Source organism: Fukomys damarensis, unplaced genomic scaffold, assembly GCF_012274545.1.
Source record: "Fukomys damarensis isolate Sample0158 unplaced genomic scaffold, DMR_v1.0_HiC HiC_scaffold_7, whole genome shotgun sequence".
Classification (NCBI taxonomy): Eukaryota; Metazoa; Chordata; class Mammalia; order Rodentia; family Bathyergidae; genus Fukomys; species Fukomys damarensis.
This window is the reverse complement of record NW_022900919.1, coordinates 24,538,753-24,552,526: the sequence shown is the minus strand read 5'-3', so window position 1 is coordinate 24,552,526 and position 13,774 is coordinate 24,538,753. Positions and strand designations below refer to the sequence as shown.

General features: G+C 45.4%; 1 long non-coding RNA gene across 1 annotated transcript; it reads right to left on the bottom strand.

Moving 5' to 3' along the window:
* Positions 1-6,775: 6,775 nt before the first annotated feature.
* Positions 6,776-13,255, bottom strand: LOC104867448. Its single transcript, XR_781761.3, has 6 exons — positions 13,154-13,255; positions 9,633-10,847; positions 9,234-9,387; positions 8,804-8,922; positions 7,835-7,981; positions 6,776-7,313 (listed from the first exon to the last, which is right to left on the bottom strand). It is a non-coding gene; the product is annotated as an uncharacterized LOC104867448 (long non-coding RNA).
* Between the last annotated feature and the right edge of the window lie 519 nt (positions 13,256-13,774).

Here is a 13,774-nt window from a genome sequence, read left to right as displayed (position 1 = left end):
CCCTATTGCTACATATGCCTTTAGAATTGTGCATAATGCCATTAAAATATGGGGATCTTTTTTATTGCATGATGCTGGGAATAAAATCGAGGGTCTCTATCACTGAGCCACCCATCCAGCCCCACACATGGGAGTGTTCATACTTATGAAGCCATTCAGGAGTAGGTACTGAAGGTTCTTCCTCCCTGTGGTATCATTGAGTTGCTAGGCACTGTTATCAAGCAGTTTACACAGAAAACCTGCTGGAGAACACTTGCCACTCATGTTCTTTGCAAGCACTACTGAATAGCACTGTGGCATGTCTAGTCATAAAGAGAAAGCCTCAGTTATGGGCTGTCTGCGTCTATTGGGTCCATGGTCCATGCTGCATCTTGTGAACTTTTTTTTGTGTGTGTGTGTGTACTGGGCATTCAACTCAAGACCTTGTACTTGCAAGGCAGACAGTGCACCACTGAGCTATATCCCCAGCCCTGCATCTTGTGAACTCTTAATGGTCCTTCACATTTTCTGATGCTTTTCCTCTTGTTAAATAAACATAATTGAAGATATTATCATAACACAAACCAACATGGTGGTCTAGTAATAACAAGCAGATAGTAAAATACAAGGTATCGCAAAAATTTCAGTGTAGTTTTAAGCCTTACTCTACTCTGCTGCTGCCTTCCAGGATACTGCAGAAGGTACAAAACATCATCTGAAATTTTCAGTTCTGCAAATGTGGAATATTAAGCTTTTATTCTTACTTTTTTCCTAGTGTCTCTTTTTTCTGGGGGTGGTGGGTATGGCAATCAAAATCGAGACCTTGTACTTTTAGGCAGGCAGCAGAACCACTAAGGTAAATCCCCAACCCTTCCTACTGACTCTTAAAGGGAACAGAAGAAAGAGGAACTGGAACAAAAATTGCAACTAAGAGTTTAATACTCCACGTTTTAAAAATTAAAAATTTCAGATGATATTTTATAATGTTGTAGCTTCTGTACTTCACTGGTTTCAAAGCTTAAAATTACACGAAGACTTTTGGGATGCTTTGTATTGCCACACAATTTCCCTCCTGTTTTTAAATAGTTCTTTGAGGGCTGTGCACTGTCTGCTTTGACCACCTAAATTTCTTTTCTCTAGATTTGGTAAAAGAAGCTTATTAAGAGCAGGGTTAAAGTCTACATTCCATGTTAACCCCATTTTAAGTCCTCCTATTTAAGAGGGAGCTTACATGAACCTTAGGAACTGAGTGACGTCATTAAAGAGCGGAGATTAAATGACTGGAGGGTTTACAACACTGTTACCTAGACATGAAATATTAACACAGATTACCGTTCTTGCCCATGAAATCTGTTTTTCTACCTTCTCAAGTGTAATACCAGGAGTCTTGTCTGTAACAAAGCCCTTCCTGGGCAGTAACGCTTTCTCACAGCATAGCAGGTCTTCATGCAGCCTTACATATTGTAGATTCCATGTTTTTAAAAAAAGATGCAAGAGATAAGCAGTAGCATATGAAACACTGCAACCTACCACCTCGAAATTGTGTATGGAGATTCAAGCTTGGAGATCTGAGTATTAATTGAAATTTTATTTTGAAAAACAATGCTACCAGTTAGTCATTTTCTTCCCCTTGCTTATATTTTTAAAAGTTAATAAACTTTTGATTAAAATACAGCTGGTGTTTTTGTTAACACTTCTCTGTTCAAGTAACATTACATCTCTCCAGAATTTAAATGTTGTGTCATTCCTGATGGTTTTTAAAGTATTTTCAAACTGATCCCATTAAAGCTAGCTTGATCCAGAGTCTCTGGTTAGGTGTAGTAGTTAATAATTAAGGTTTTTTTCTTAGCCTCTTTTCACCTGAACAAAAGGTAAACAATGTGTCTGAGTGAGGCAAGTACGCGAGAAGATAAACTTGGGGCTGAGGACCCTGAGCACAGGACATCTGTGGCACCAGGAGATGCTCAAGCTGCTGTGGGAGTTAGAACAACTGGGTCATGAGTGAGACTGGGTTCAGGTGGAGTGTGACTGACTGACACAGTACCTGCCTCATGCTGCCCAATCAAAGGCCAGGGAGCAAGGCGGGGCCTCAGCTGGGGTTCTTCAAATGGTTGCTGCACCTCCCCTCCTTTCCAGGAGCCCAGTGTTGCCCCATTGCATCCCTAGCATATGCAGACAGAAGCCTCACCTTGAGCTCCACACTCCCTTGCCAGAGCTCTGCTTTGTGTATCTGAGGAGATGCAGCAAGGGTGTCTGTCCCTTGCCTACCGTGGGTACTAATGTGAACCCTTCTCAGATTCCAGACCATTATGAGAAAGTCAGGGCAATTCCACCAGGCAGCCTGAAGCCCTCCCTTCAGAATCCTGAGCAGTAGCGATAGCAGATCCCAAGGGACACCGTCTAGAGAAGGACCAGGCTGCGACCCCACAGGTCATGCTCTGCACCTCACCCTTCAGGTAGGAGGAGTTGTGCAAGTGGAAAGATGCAGAGCACAGCCTCCTGCTCTTCTGGAGGACAAGTCAGGCCCCACATAGACTCCTGCTTTCCAGTGCTACCTAAGCCTGCACATGCAAGGTGGCATCAGTTGGCGCAGAGAGATAAAACCAGGTGCCTCTTTTTTTTTTTTTTTTTTGCACTGGGGACGGAACTCGAAACCTTGCACTTGTGAGGCGGGTGGTGGCACCACTGAGCTAAATCCCTGGCTCTACTTCCTTCTCTTGATCTCCCACTTGCACTCACAAAGGCTGTGGATGACACCACCCCTCCCTGTCTGGAACTAGATCCCATGACTGAGTCCCTGGAGGGTGAAATTGAGTTCTTCAACTGGCTGCAGGAGAACTGAATGGACCTGGGTATCAGAAGAGGCTTTGAAGGTTGGGGATAACCTGGCTTTTTGGAGATTAGTGGGTGGAGTAGAGGAGTCCCCCTGGAATGAGAAGTGATATTTACTGGGTAGAGGACAACACACAGCCCCCTCCACGATTGGTTTGACTCTGACCCCAGCACCTCCCTCTGGTCCACAGCAGCATCCTGAACTTGACAGCTGGTTTAGCTGGGACCTGGGCTCAGGCATGAGTTCCTGTGAGCTTTTCACTCCCTGGTGCCCTCCTGGGTTCATGCAAGCATTCCCTCTCTTTTCTACACACAAACTGGGCAGTTCTAGTGGGATCTATGCTGCAGGCTCTGCCTTGGCTCCCCCTATGCCTGTCCTGGGTATCAGGAGCTAGGAGAGGTACAGGAGAGCATGGAGAGTTAGCAGAGGCAGCAGAAGTAGGCAGAGATAACAGTGAAGCCAGAGCTGAATGGGGTGCTGAGGATCAGCCATATGCAGTAAGAGAGCATCCCTGTGACCACTGCAGGAGGCAGAGGAGTAGAGCAAATCCAAGGTTATCTTGGGGGGGTGGGGTTTCAAGCATGTTGGGAAGAGAAGACACAGCTAGAAGGAGGTGTTCTGCGTCCCAGCCCACTGCCTCCTCAGTACCCCTCTAGTGGGCAGTATGTGGATCTACCTACCACCACCAAGGAAAATCAGGAGGCTCTGTGCCAGACGCAGCAGGAGGCGGAGACTCAATGCTAGATCCCTAGGCCGATGAGCATGGTGTACAACCTGTGTGGCATGGGGAGCACCAGGCTGCACCTAGGATTGTGGATGCAAGTGAGGAGTTTCCTGAGTGACATCTACTCTCCCCCAACAGCACAAGGATGCACTGCTCAGACCTCTGAGGGAGATGGGGCAGCAGCTACCCTAGAGGCAGGGTATCAGTGCAGGGCAGCACAGCTCAAGGGGTGCTCTGGCAGCTATAGTTGGAGATGAATGACACTTGCATGAGTACCAGGACCTCCACAGAGAAAAGATGGCCCAGGACATCCATACTGCCCCTTACTGAAGCCTTGTGGAGGCCACAGACAGCCAGTGTGGGTCAGGGCTGCCGAGGTGAGTCATGATGTGGTCACTTTGGGCTCAAGAAACACTGACAGGGCCAGGGATTTAGCTCAGTGGTACTGCTGCCTGCCTCCCAAGTGCAAGGTCCCAAGTTCAATCCCTGGTACCAAAAACAAGACAGACTGACAGCCTGGTTTTCCCCGCAGAATCTCCTTGCCCCGCAGGATATCTGCGACATCTCAATACACATCCAATCCTTTGCCTTCTTAGTTTAAAGATGTCTAGTGAGTTCTTCCCTCCAGATTTCAACCCTGTAACTCCCATGTCCATTTATACCCTGACTGGAGTCTTCCTGTCCTGGCTTTGCTCAGCAATCAGTTCTCTCCAGGGAACTACAGCGTCCTGGGCTATGCTGAACCCTGCTACTAGTGGTTCACTCATGGCCCTGGCCTCAGGGATTACGTACCTGAAAGGAGACATATCCCACACTTTTCTCCTTCCTTATTTCTCCAGTGTGTGTGCTGGAGCCTGCCCAGGACTGCCAGAGCCAGAAGACAAGTTCTGATCAGGACCTCTAGGGGGACGTAAGTCAAGTCCTTGATCCCAGGTCCTCATCATTTGTCCTGTTGTTGTCTGGCTGCAGATCTTGGGGTGTTCTTGGTTGTCAGGGAGACAGAGAAGCTGAGTGGATAAACTGGAGATTCATCTGATCATGCCAGGCAAGGAGATACTATGACCCTCACAAACTTTGTGCCCAACAGTTGGTGGCAGAGTCCCAGAAGGAGCAGCACTCTGAGCTTCTACTCACAACCATTGTGCCCCTTGGTTGGAAACTCCCTGATCCTGTCCTATAACTACTCTAAGCCCAAACACTAACAGCAATCCTGACTCCATCTCCCCTCCCTCTGCATGCATCTAGGGGATAGAACTACCTCCCTGTGGGCCGGGGATTTAGCTCAGCGGTTCTGCCACCTGCCTTGCAAACGCAAGGACCCGAGTTCAATCCCCGGTACCAAAAAAACTACCTCCCTGCAACACACCTGCTGTCCCCATTACTTTCTCCATCACTGGAACAAAATGCCTGACATCTGCCAATTAAAGGAGTCTATTTTGGCTCAGATTTTCAGTCCCTGATTGGCCAATGTCAAGACAGAAGTGGCAAAAAGAAAGTCTGAGCAGAAGGAAGTAGCTCACATCATGCTGGTCAGGAAGCAGAGAGTAGAAATGACCTGCAGAGGAAGATATGACTTTCTAGGCGAAATCCTGTGACCTTCCTGTATCTAAGACCCACCTCCTAATAGCAAGTCAGCTGTAGACTCACAATCCAGGCACCTGCCAGAAGCCTCACATCTGAACACATGAGCTCCGTGGGGGACATTCTTGATTTAAACCATAACACTGGCCCATGGCCAAGACCTGCCAGGCCAGTGGTAGCTGTGCACCTGTTCCTATCTTGACACACACGTGATTTATATGCTTTCATCTTATGTCCTGGTAAGAGGCCTTCAATGCACCCCCAGGACAATTGTTTTGCAGGAAGAAAGCCATGGTCAGTAGGTTTTCCTGAGGTCCAATAAAACTGCTACCAGAGAAATTTATTAGCCAGGAGCAGTGGCACACACCTGTAATCCCAGCACTTGCAAGGCTGAGGAAGGAGGATTGCAGTGCATTCAAGGTCAACCTGGGCTACATAGTTCAGGGCCAGCCTGAACTACAAAGCGAGACCCTGTCTCAAAAAAAAAAAAAGAGAGAGAAACTTATTCAGCACATTTGGGGCTTGGAATGGGCCAACCACCAGATAATTTGTACTGGACAAAACCCCACCAATATAAATAATGTAGGAAAGCTTTCCCCAGAATTCAGTTAGAAGATACCATAAAATTTATATCAGGTAAATATCTATAGTTTTTAGTCTTGTGCAGAGCCTGTAACAATTATTCACATCTTAAAAAACACTAGAGAATTCATACTAGAAAGAAACCATACTAAAGTAAAAATGTCTGGGCTGAGGATTTAGCATTTAGCTCAGTGGCATTATGCCTGTCTCACAAATGCAAGGTCCTGAGTTCGATTCCCAGTACCAAAAAAAGTAAAAATGTCACAAGGCCTTCAATGGCATTTCAGTCCATCACAGTGTACATGTTACATATAGACCTTACACATGTAATAACTAAAGAAAGATCTTGCCAGGAATTTAGCTCAGTGGTATGACTGCCTGCCTCCCAAACACAAGTTCCCAAATTCAATCCCTGGTACCAAAAATTAACAAATAAATAAATAAATAAAATATAAAGAAGGATCTTGTCCAAAAACACACCTTAGAAAATCAAATATCTGTAATCCCAGCACTCAGGAGGCTGAGGCAGGAGGATCCCTGTGAGTGTGAGACCAGTCTGGGCTACAGAGTGAGTTCCAGTTCAGTCTCAACTACATAGTGAGACCCTTTCTCAAAAACAAAAACAAAAACAAAAACAACCCCCCAAAAAAGAAAATCAAGTATCTATATTCCACAAATTATTTTCTAATATAAAGGTGTAAGAAAGCCTTCACTCCTGTTTTTTATCTTTTTTTTTTTTGGTACTGGGGAACTCAGGACCTTGTGCTTGCAAGGAAGGCAGCAGAACCACTGAGCTAAATCCTGGCCCTTATTTATTTATTTTTGCCTGCTGCTTATGCAAAACCAAATATGGTCACTTATTAAAATTTATTAAGTATTGTATATATTTCACCTGAGCAAGTTTCTCAAAAATGGTTTTTTAGGGCCAGGGATTTACCTCAATGGTTCCACCCCTTGCCTCGCAAGTAGAAGGCTCCAAGTTCGATCCCAGGAACAGCAACAACAAAAGAGATGAATGAAAATATTCTCTTTCAGAAAGCTACCACTCTGATGGAAAAACAGAAATAACAAATCAGCTTGGTGGACTGAGCTGCAAGCTGCTGGCCAAGACATCTCAGTTTCTCACCATTCGTAGGCAATGACTGATGGCCCAGTCAGACTCATGTTGAAGTGTAGTTTACTTGGGTTAAATTTTTCAGGCTGTCTCTGCCAAATCACCATTTTGCAATAAGATTGTAGCTTTTGTGACCCATGCAGAGAGATACAGACCTCAGTGAGTCAATACCATTACAGTAATACCTCGGTTCACAAATGCTTCTGTTTGCAAACAACTTGACTCACAAACAAAGGTATTTGGCACAATTTTGCTTCCATTTACAAACTCCAGATTGGCTGATAAACACAGCCGTGGCCATCTTTCCCACACAAACACAGCCATCCCCAATATTGTAAAAAAAAAAAAACAAACTGTACTTGGCTCTTACTCTGGAGCAATTACGTTGGGAATTTTTTTTACCATTTTCAAACCCGAACTGTGTATTTTACACATTTATACTTATCAGTGGGGAGACATGCTCTAGAATTTTGATCTTAGTATATTTTCACACTTGACACCTAAAAGAAAAAAAAATCAAATGTGTTTCATTTATGGTAATATTGTTAATATATTGGCTCTCCCGGGATTTTGAAACCCTATTATCATTGGGCCATGGATAGACCTCAGTTTTTGTTTTGTTTTGTTTTTGGTACCGGGGATCAAACTCTGGCCCTTGTGCTTATGAAGTAGGCTGCGGAACCATTAAGCCAAGTCCGTGGCCCAGATAGAGCTTAGTTTGAAAGGCCTGGATTCAAGTTTAGTAGCGCAGAAAGAAGGAAATACCTTTGGAAATGACTGTCAGTGTTGATCTACCACTCTACCATTTACATGATAATGTCTGTTTACCCACTTCTACATTTCTTTTTTTTTTTTGGTATGTGATCAAACTTGGGTCCTTGTGCTTGTGAGGCAGGCAGTGGAACCACTGAGCTAAATCCACAGCCCTCTATATTTCCATTTCAAGACAGATCTTTAGAAACCTCCTAAAATATATTACAGAGGAACGTGGGCAAAAACAGACACAGACAGGATAACTCACCTGTGGTCTGTGTGTTTTTTGGTGCTCTTGGGAAAGGAAATGTCTGTTGATGGTTCTAGGGAGGAGGAAAAGGTCACTGAGGTCAGGAGTTATCTGGCAGGCATGGCAGAAATCTCCTGCAGCAGAGCCACCAAATAAAATCACACCCTGTGAAAAGTTACAGAGGCAAAATGGATAAAAGGGAGAGGCACACCTTGTAATTCCAACACAATCATGCCTTGTTTAGGTCGACTGGATCCTCAGTAATAAATATAAACATTGTCTGATTTCTAAATTGGCCCCCATTAAATAAAAGGGTAGGGGAAAAATCCCTGCTAAGTTATGCATATATTTTACTATTTTTTCTTCAAACTGCTTACAAATCAAACAAGCCATATGAATTCAGAATTTCTGTAGAGGCACAGCAAAGCTCAACAGCTAGACCACACACGGAGAGGTCCGACAGGAGATTTTATTCAGGACAGCAGGTTAGGGAGAGAGGAGAGAGGGAAGAAAGAAGGGAGAAGAGAGACAGGAGAGAGAGACAGAAGAGTGAAGGAGAGAAAAGGAGAGAGAGGAACAAAGGAAGGTCCTTTGATTGGTTTTGGGCTGGGCTATTGCTCATTTATGAGGAGTGGGCTACTTTTAACCTATCACAGGCTAGCTAGGCTGCCCTTTATGGGTTCAGTCCTTTAGAAACAGGTTTAACTTCTCCGGACTCTGTGGCCTTGCCGGGAGGGAAACTAAAGATAAGAGCATGAGGTCATTTTAAGAGGCATGAAGAACCAGAAAAATACAGCCTGTGACGGCAGCAGTGTCAAGTCCCTAACAATTTCAGCTCTTAAAAGTGGGATTCGCGAGCATAGGCATGGTTTTGTTTTTAAATTATCTGATTTTAAGAAGTGACTGTTGTATGTGAACTGAAATACAGAGGACAGAACAGTATCATGGGAGACTGAATCCTATCAGGAAGCCCATAGGGAAACTCACCTGCTCACTACCCAACCAAGGCAACAAGAGATCTGTCCATTGCGGCTGTGAGTCTACAAAGGCCGAGCTGAGGACACAGCGGACAGAGAGCACAGGAGCTGATGGATGTTTACGGACACCTTGGGAAACATGGAGCAGAGAGAGAGGAGGAGGAAGGGATTCTGGGGTGCAGATACAGGTCTATGGCTGAGGCCAGGAATGCCCCCTTCATGGCGCACCTCCTCCCGCGCTCCCCCACAGGGCATCTCTCCTGGGAGCTTCGCTCACGCTTCTCTGCCCTCCCACCACCTACTTCCCACCCGCACCCTCCCCACCCTCGCCATCCACTCCAGGCCTCAAAACCAGACTCTCTGCTTTGAGTCTGCAGAGTCTCGGGCCGCGGCTCCCAAGGACCCGGTTTCGGAATCCGGATCTGCCCCGCAGGACTCACCTTACCGCAGGCAGTCGGCTGGGCACCTAGTGGGCACCAAGGTCGCTGCAGGTCGCAACAGTTCCTGCCTATCCCCCTAGGTCTCTCCGGGTCTTTGCCGCCGACTCTGCGTTCAAGCTGTGGTCCACTGGAGCCTCCACCCAGCATGAGGACCCTGGGCCGCACAGCCAGTGCCCTCCGAGTGCTGCCCCGAGAATGTCCCCAGGCCCTCAGGCACCACAGCTCTTGCTCACATCAGCAGAAGCAAACCCAGCGAACCGACCAGAGTACGCTTGAATTGTGTTAGGAGCCAGGCAGGGCAGTAATAGTGCGCATGCACGGAGGCAAACGGCTTGCAGGACGCAGCAGCCCCAGCCCAGAAGGCCGCGGCCTAGACAGGGAAGTTCCCCAGAAGATTACCTGGGCTCTGATCCCGAAAAGTCTAAGCGCCGCCAGATTTAGAAGGGAGCAGATCTCCACCTCCTCTATCAGTAGGGAGGCGCTACCATGTGCACCAAGGAAGCCTTGAGCCTCTGTAGTCTGCATTTGTCTCCTAACTGCTACAGTCTGGAAATGGGTTTCTCAACTGCATCCTGGAGCTGGAGTCTGCCCCAAGCTTCTACCCCACAGGATCGAGAACTGACAGGAAGGAGAGTGTGTCGTGTTCGGTTACCTGAAATGCTAGCAGTCATTTTCCTCATTACTAGGGTGCAAATGCCTGGCGATGCTTTAGAAGGATGGAAATGAATAAGAAATTGTAGAGTTTCTAGACCACACAACGAATGCATACACATTGTCAAAGATGAATCGGTAAGGGGCCAGGGATCTAGCTCAGTGGTTCCACTGCCTGCCTTGCAAGGGCAAGGACCCGAGTTTGATCCCCAGTACCAAAAGACGAATCGGTAAACACAGACTGAAAGGAGAAAACTGATGCCTGTGATCTGACCTTGCCAAGATATTGGGCATTAGGTAAAAGTGTCAGTTTTAGAAAATGACACCATAAGGATTATGATTAATCACTTTGTTTTTGAAGCTGAAATAATAAAGCAGTGAACTTGCCCGCATGTTTCTTAAAAACTGGTGGGGGAGGGCCAGGGATGTAGCTCAGTGGCACCACGCCTGCCTTGCAAGCCCCTGGTGACAACCATCACCCTTTGTTTCCTTATGTGTAGACAGGTAGCGACTTCTCGTGTGCCTTGCAGTCCAATGGACTGAAACGGCATGTTTCTTTGTGTATCTGATTTCATCATATGATGCTTTCAGCTTCCATCACTGGTGCATTATGTCTCAGAGTTTCCTTCTTTTGAAGAGATAAGTAACAGCCCGGTATATAGGTAGGTGCCATACTTTTTGTAGCAATTCATCCATCAAAGGACATATGGGTGGCTTCTGTACTTGGGCTCTAAGTCTTACTTTTTTCCATTGCTAGTACTTATTATGGAGAAATCTGTCTGTTAGTTGGGCTAGGTCTAAGGTTGTTTTATACTTCTATACTTTACTTGTTTCTCATCAACTCACCCCAAGCATGAGGTCACTGAATCAGTGAATGCAATGTCCAGGGTGTGTCCACTTCACATGCAGTTATAAACTTCAGAATTGAGGGTTGAGGATTTAGCTCAGTGCCATCTCACCTGCCTTGCAAACACAAGGTCTTGAGTTCGCTCCCAGGTACAAAAAACAAAACAAAAAACTTCAGAATTAAATGGGACTTTAGAGGCCTTCCAAAGTGACTGTGAGGGGCTGGGGATTTAGCTCAGTGGTTCGGTGGCCTGCCTTGCAAGCGCAAGGATCCGAGTTCAATTCCCAGTACCAAAAAAACAAAACAAAACAAAGTGTGAGTTTCTGGGCAGCTTCCTCCAGGTTGGTGGTCCCTCTGTAGTCCCTCACCGAGAGAAAAGGTATAATGACACGGTAAGCATCCTGTTTTAAGTATGTACTCCGTAATGTTCCTACAGTGACAAATTTGCACAAGGGCACGTTCACCAGTCCATCCATAAGAGATTCATGATTTTATGAGAAGATCAAAACATTGTCCATGCTAAATTTTCTCTTCTGTGCCATGCAAATTCCTGATTTGTTTCGCAACAATTCAGATTCAAATTTTCATATTCCTATGCTGGAAACTGCCTCTACACTCGCTAATTGTCCATCACAAAGTATTTTAGCAGGCTTGAGACCCTGTATTCTGGTTTTGGGAGCCCCAGGGTCCAGGGCCCCTCTGTTGGTTTCCCAAATTCCCAGGCACCACTAAGAGGTTACCATCAATATCCCTTTTAGACCTGCACTCATTGGCCCAATGATTGCCTTTCTGACAACAGGGGCACAGAGTTGGGTCAGAGTGGCCTTCACTGTTGTTATTTCTGTTTCCTTTCATTTTAACTTTTCTACAATCCCTTCTTATATGGCCTGGTTTTCCACAATTATAATAGGTTTGTCTCCCTTTCATAGCTGAAGCTAAGGCTCTGGCAAAAACTTGAGCCTGAAAGCCAGCACTGCCCACACCAGCACAGGCCCTTTTGAACTCATCTGCGGTAGCGCCGCTACCCTTCAGTGGATGCAAGGTTCGTTTAGTCTTCATTTGCATTTTCAAAAGCTAAAAGTTGGAGAACTATCTGAGCTGCGTCCGTGGTTCCTATTCCACAGATAACTGCCTCTCTTAATCTAGATAAAAAGTCTGTATATGGCTCATTAGGTCCTTCCATGGTCTTTACATAGGAAGAGGGCACTTTTCCTGCTGTCTCTATTTTCCTCCATGCCTTGAGAAAAATATTTCTCACTTGTGTAAAAGCAGGATCTCCTAATGGAACCTGGACTTGTATGGTAGCATAAGCCCCAGTACCTATCAATTGATCTTCTGTAGGGCCTGGGGCATTCATACCCGCATTTTTCCTAGCTTGAATTTGAGCCTCCTCGCACCACCAGCTCCATAACTGTAACCATTGTGAACCTTCTAAAGCCATCTTACCCAGATTTTCCCATTCTAATGGCAAAAGGATATTTTCATTACCATAGGAGTCTAAAAGACCCAAAACGAAAGGAGATTGTGGTCCATAATTTTGTACAGCTTGTTTCAATTCTTTCAAGATTTTGTATTGTAAAGGAGTATAGTTAATATTCATTCCGCCCTGAGGAAATTGAGCATTTGGGGCAAATTGTTGTCTAGTTATAGGAAAAATAGAATGGGAGGGATCGAGAAGCGAGGTCATTCCCCATTTCTCCATCAGGTGGCAGCACACACACACACACACACACACACACACACACACACACACATGAGAAGTGATCAAGGGATCTTTTAAGGGGGTCTTCTCTATGGAATATACCCCTGGATAAGGGGGAGCCGTTGGCGAACAATCCTTTAATACCTTGGGAGACGGAGAGCGAGCCTTCTCCAATAAGTTTTGCATCATATTCATTAATTCTTGTAATTGTTGTGAGACTGGACTCTCCTCAGTCTCCGAGCCGAGTTCCGATCCGTCCTCCCTCTGGGGACTCAGGCTCATCTTCAGGCACCCCTTCTTCAGGGGGAGTTTCTAATTTCATTAAGGCCGACACATGATCATAAATAAATATGTTCTTGTTCTACCACTGATTTTTCTCCTTTTTTGGAGTCAGTCTCCAAGAGTTCTAAGGCTTGCGTAATTTGACTACACAAAGACCATAACTTCAAATCATCCCTTTGATGAACTTGTCTTAAGGTTTTTAAAACCTGTTTCCAATCTCTCAAATTAAGCTGAGCTTTATATTGACATTGAAACCAGTAACAATGTTTCTTAATCCTTATAAATAATTCTTCTAATAATTTCCCCTTTACTTCAGCTCCTATGCAGTGTAATAGCCCCTTCATTAATTTAGCATACTCCGTTTGTATGGAAGGGGAATTTCCCATTATTGCCGAAAGTCCCTCAGTAAGTCCCACAAAACTTAAGAGGTGTACTTACCCTTTCGGTTTCTTTCTCATTCTGGGCACCACTTGTTGCGGTCCTTTTAGATCTGTGAGGAAGAAATGACAGAAACAACACACACAAAGACAGGACAAGACTGCAGTCACGTTTATTATTATACAGTCTTTTCGGGCAGCCCCCTCATCTACTGACAATACAATTCTCCTACTTTATCTGTTTGTCAGAACATTCCAACTGTCTCACGAGATTGATGACTCATGCTCAAGAAGCCCAGAGCATGCAACTGGACTTCAGCCCTTCCTGTTTACTCAGAAGAGCACTCTGTCTTGTTTGCAGGCACAGAGTTTAAGAGGTTAATATGTCCTTGTAAAAAGAATGTGTAGAAGAGCTGAGCTAGGTGGCACACACAGGAGGCTGAGACAGGAGGATTGCTGGGAGTTCAAGACCAGCCTGGGCTACATAGTGAATTCCAGGTCAGTCTCAACTACATAGTGAGACCCTGTCTCAAAAAACCAAAAAAAAAAAAGAAAGAAAGAAAAAAAAATAGAAGACTGTCTAGAGCAATCTGTAATCTGTCATGTTTGCAAGCACAGAGTTCACGACATTCCTGAGGGCTGTTCTGTTTACAAAACCTTATTTCATGGGATAGTGTAAGCT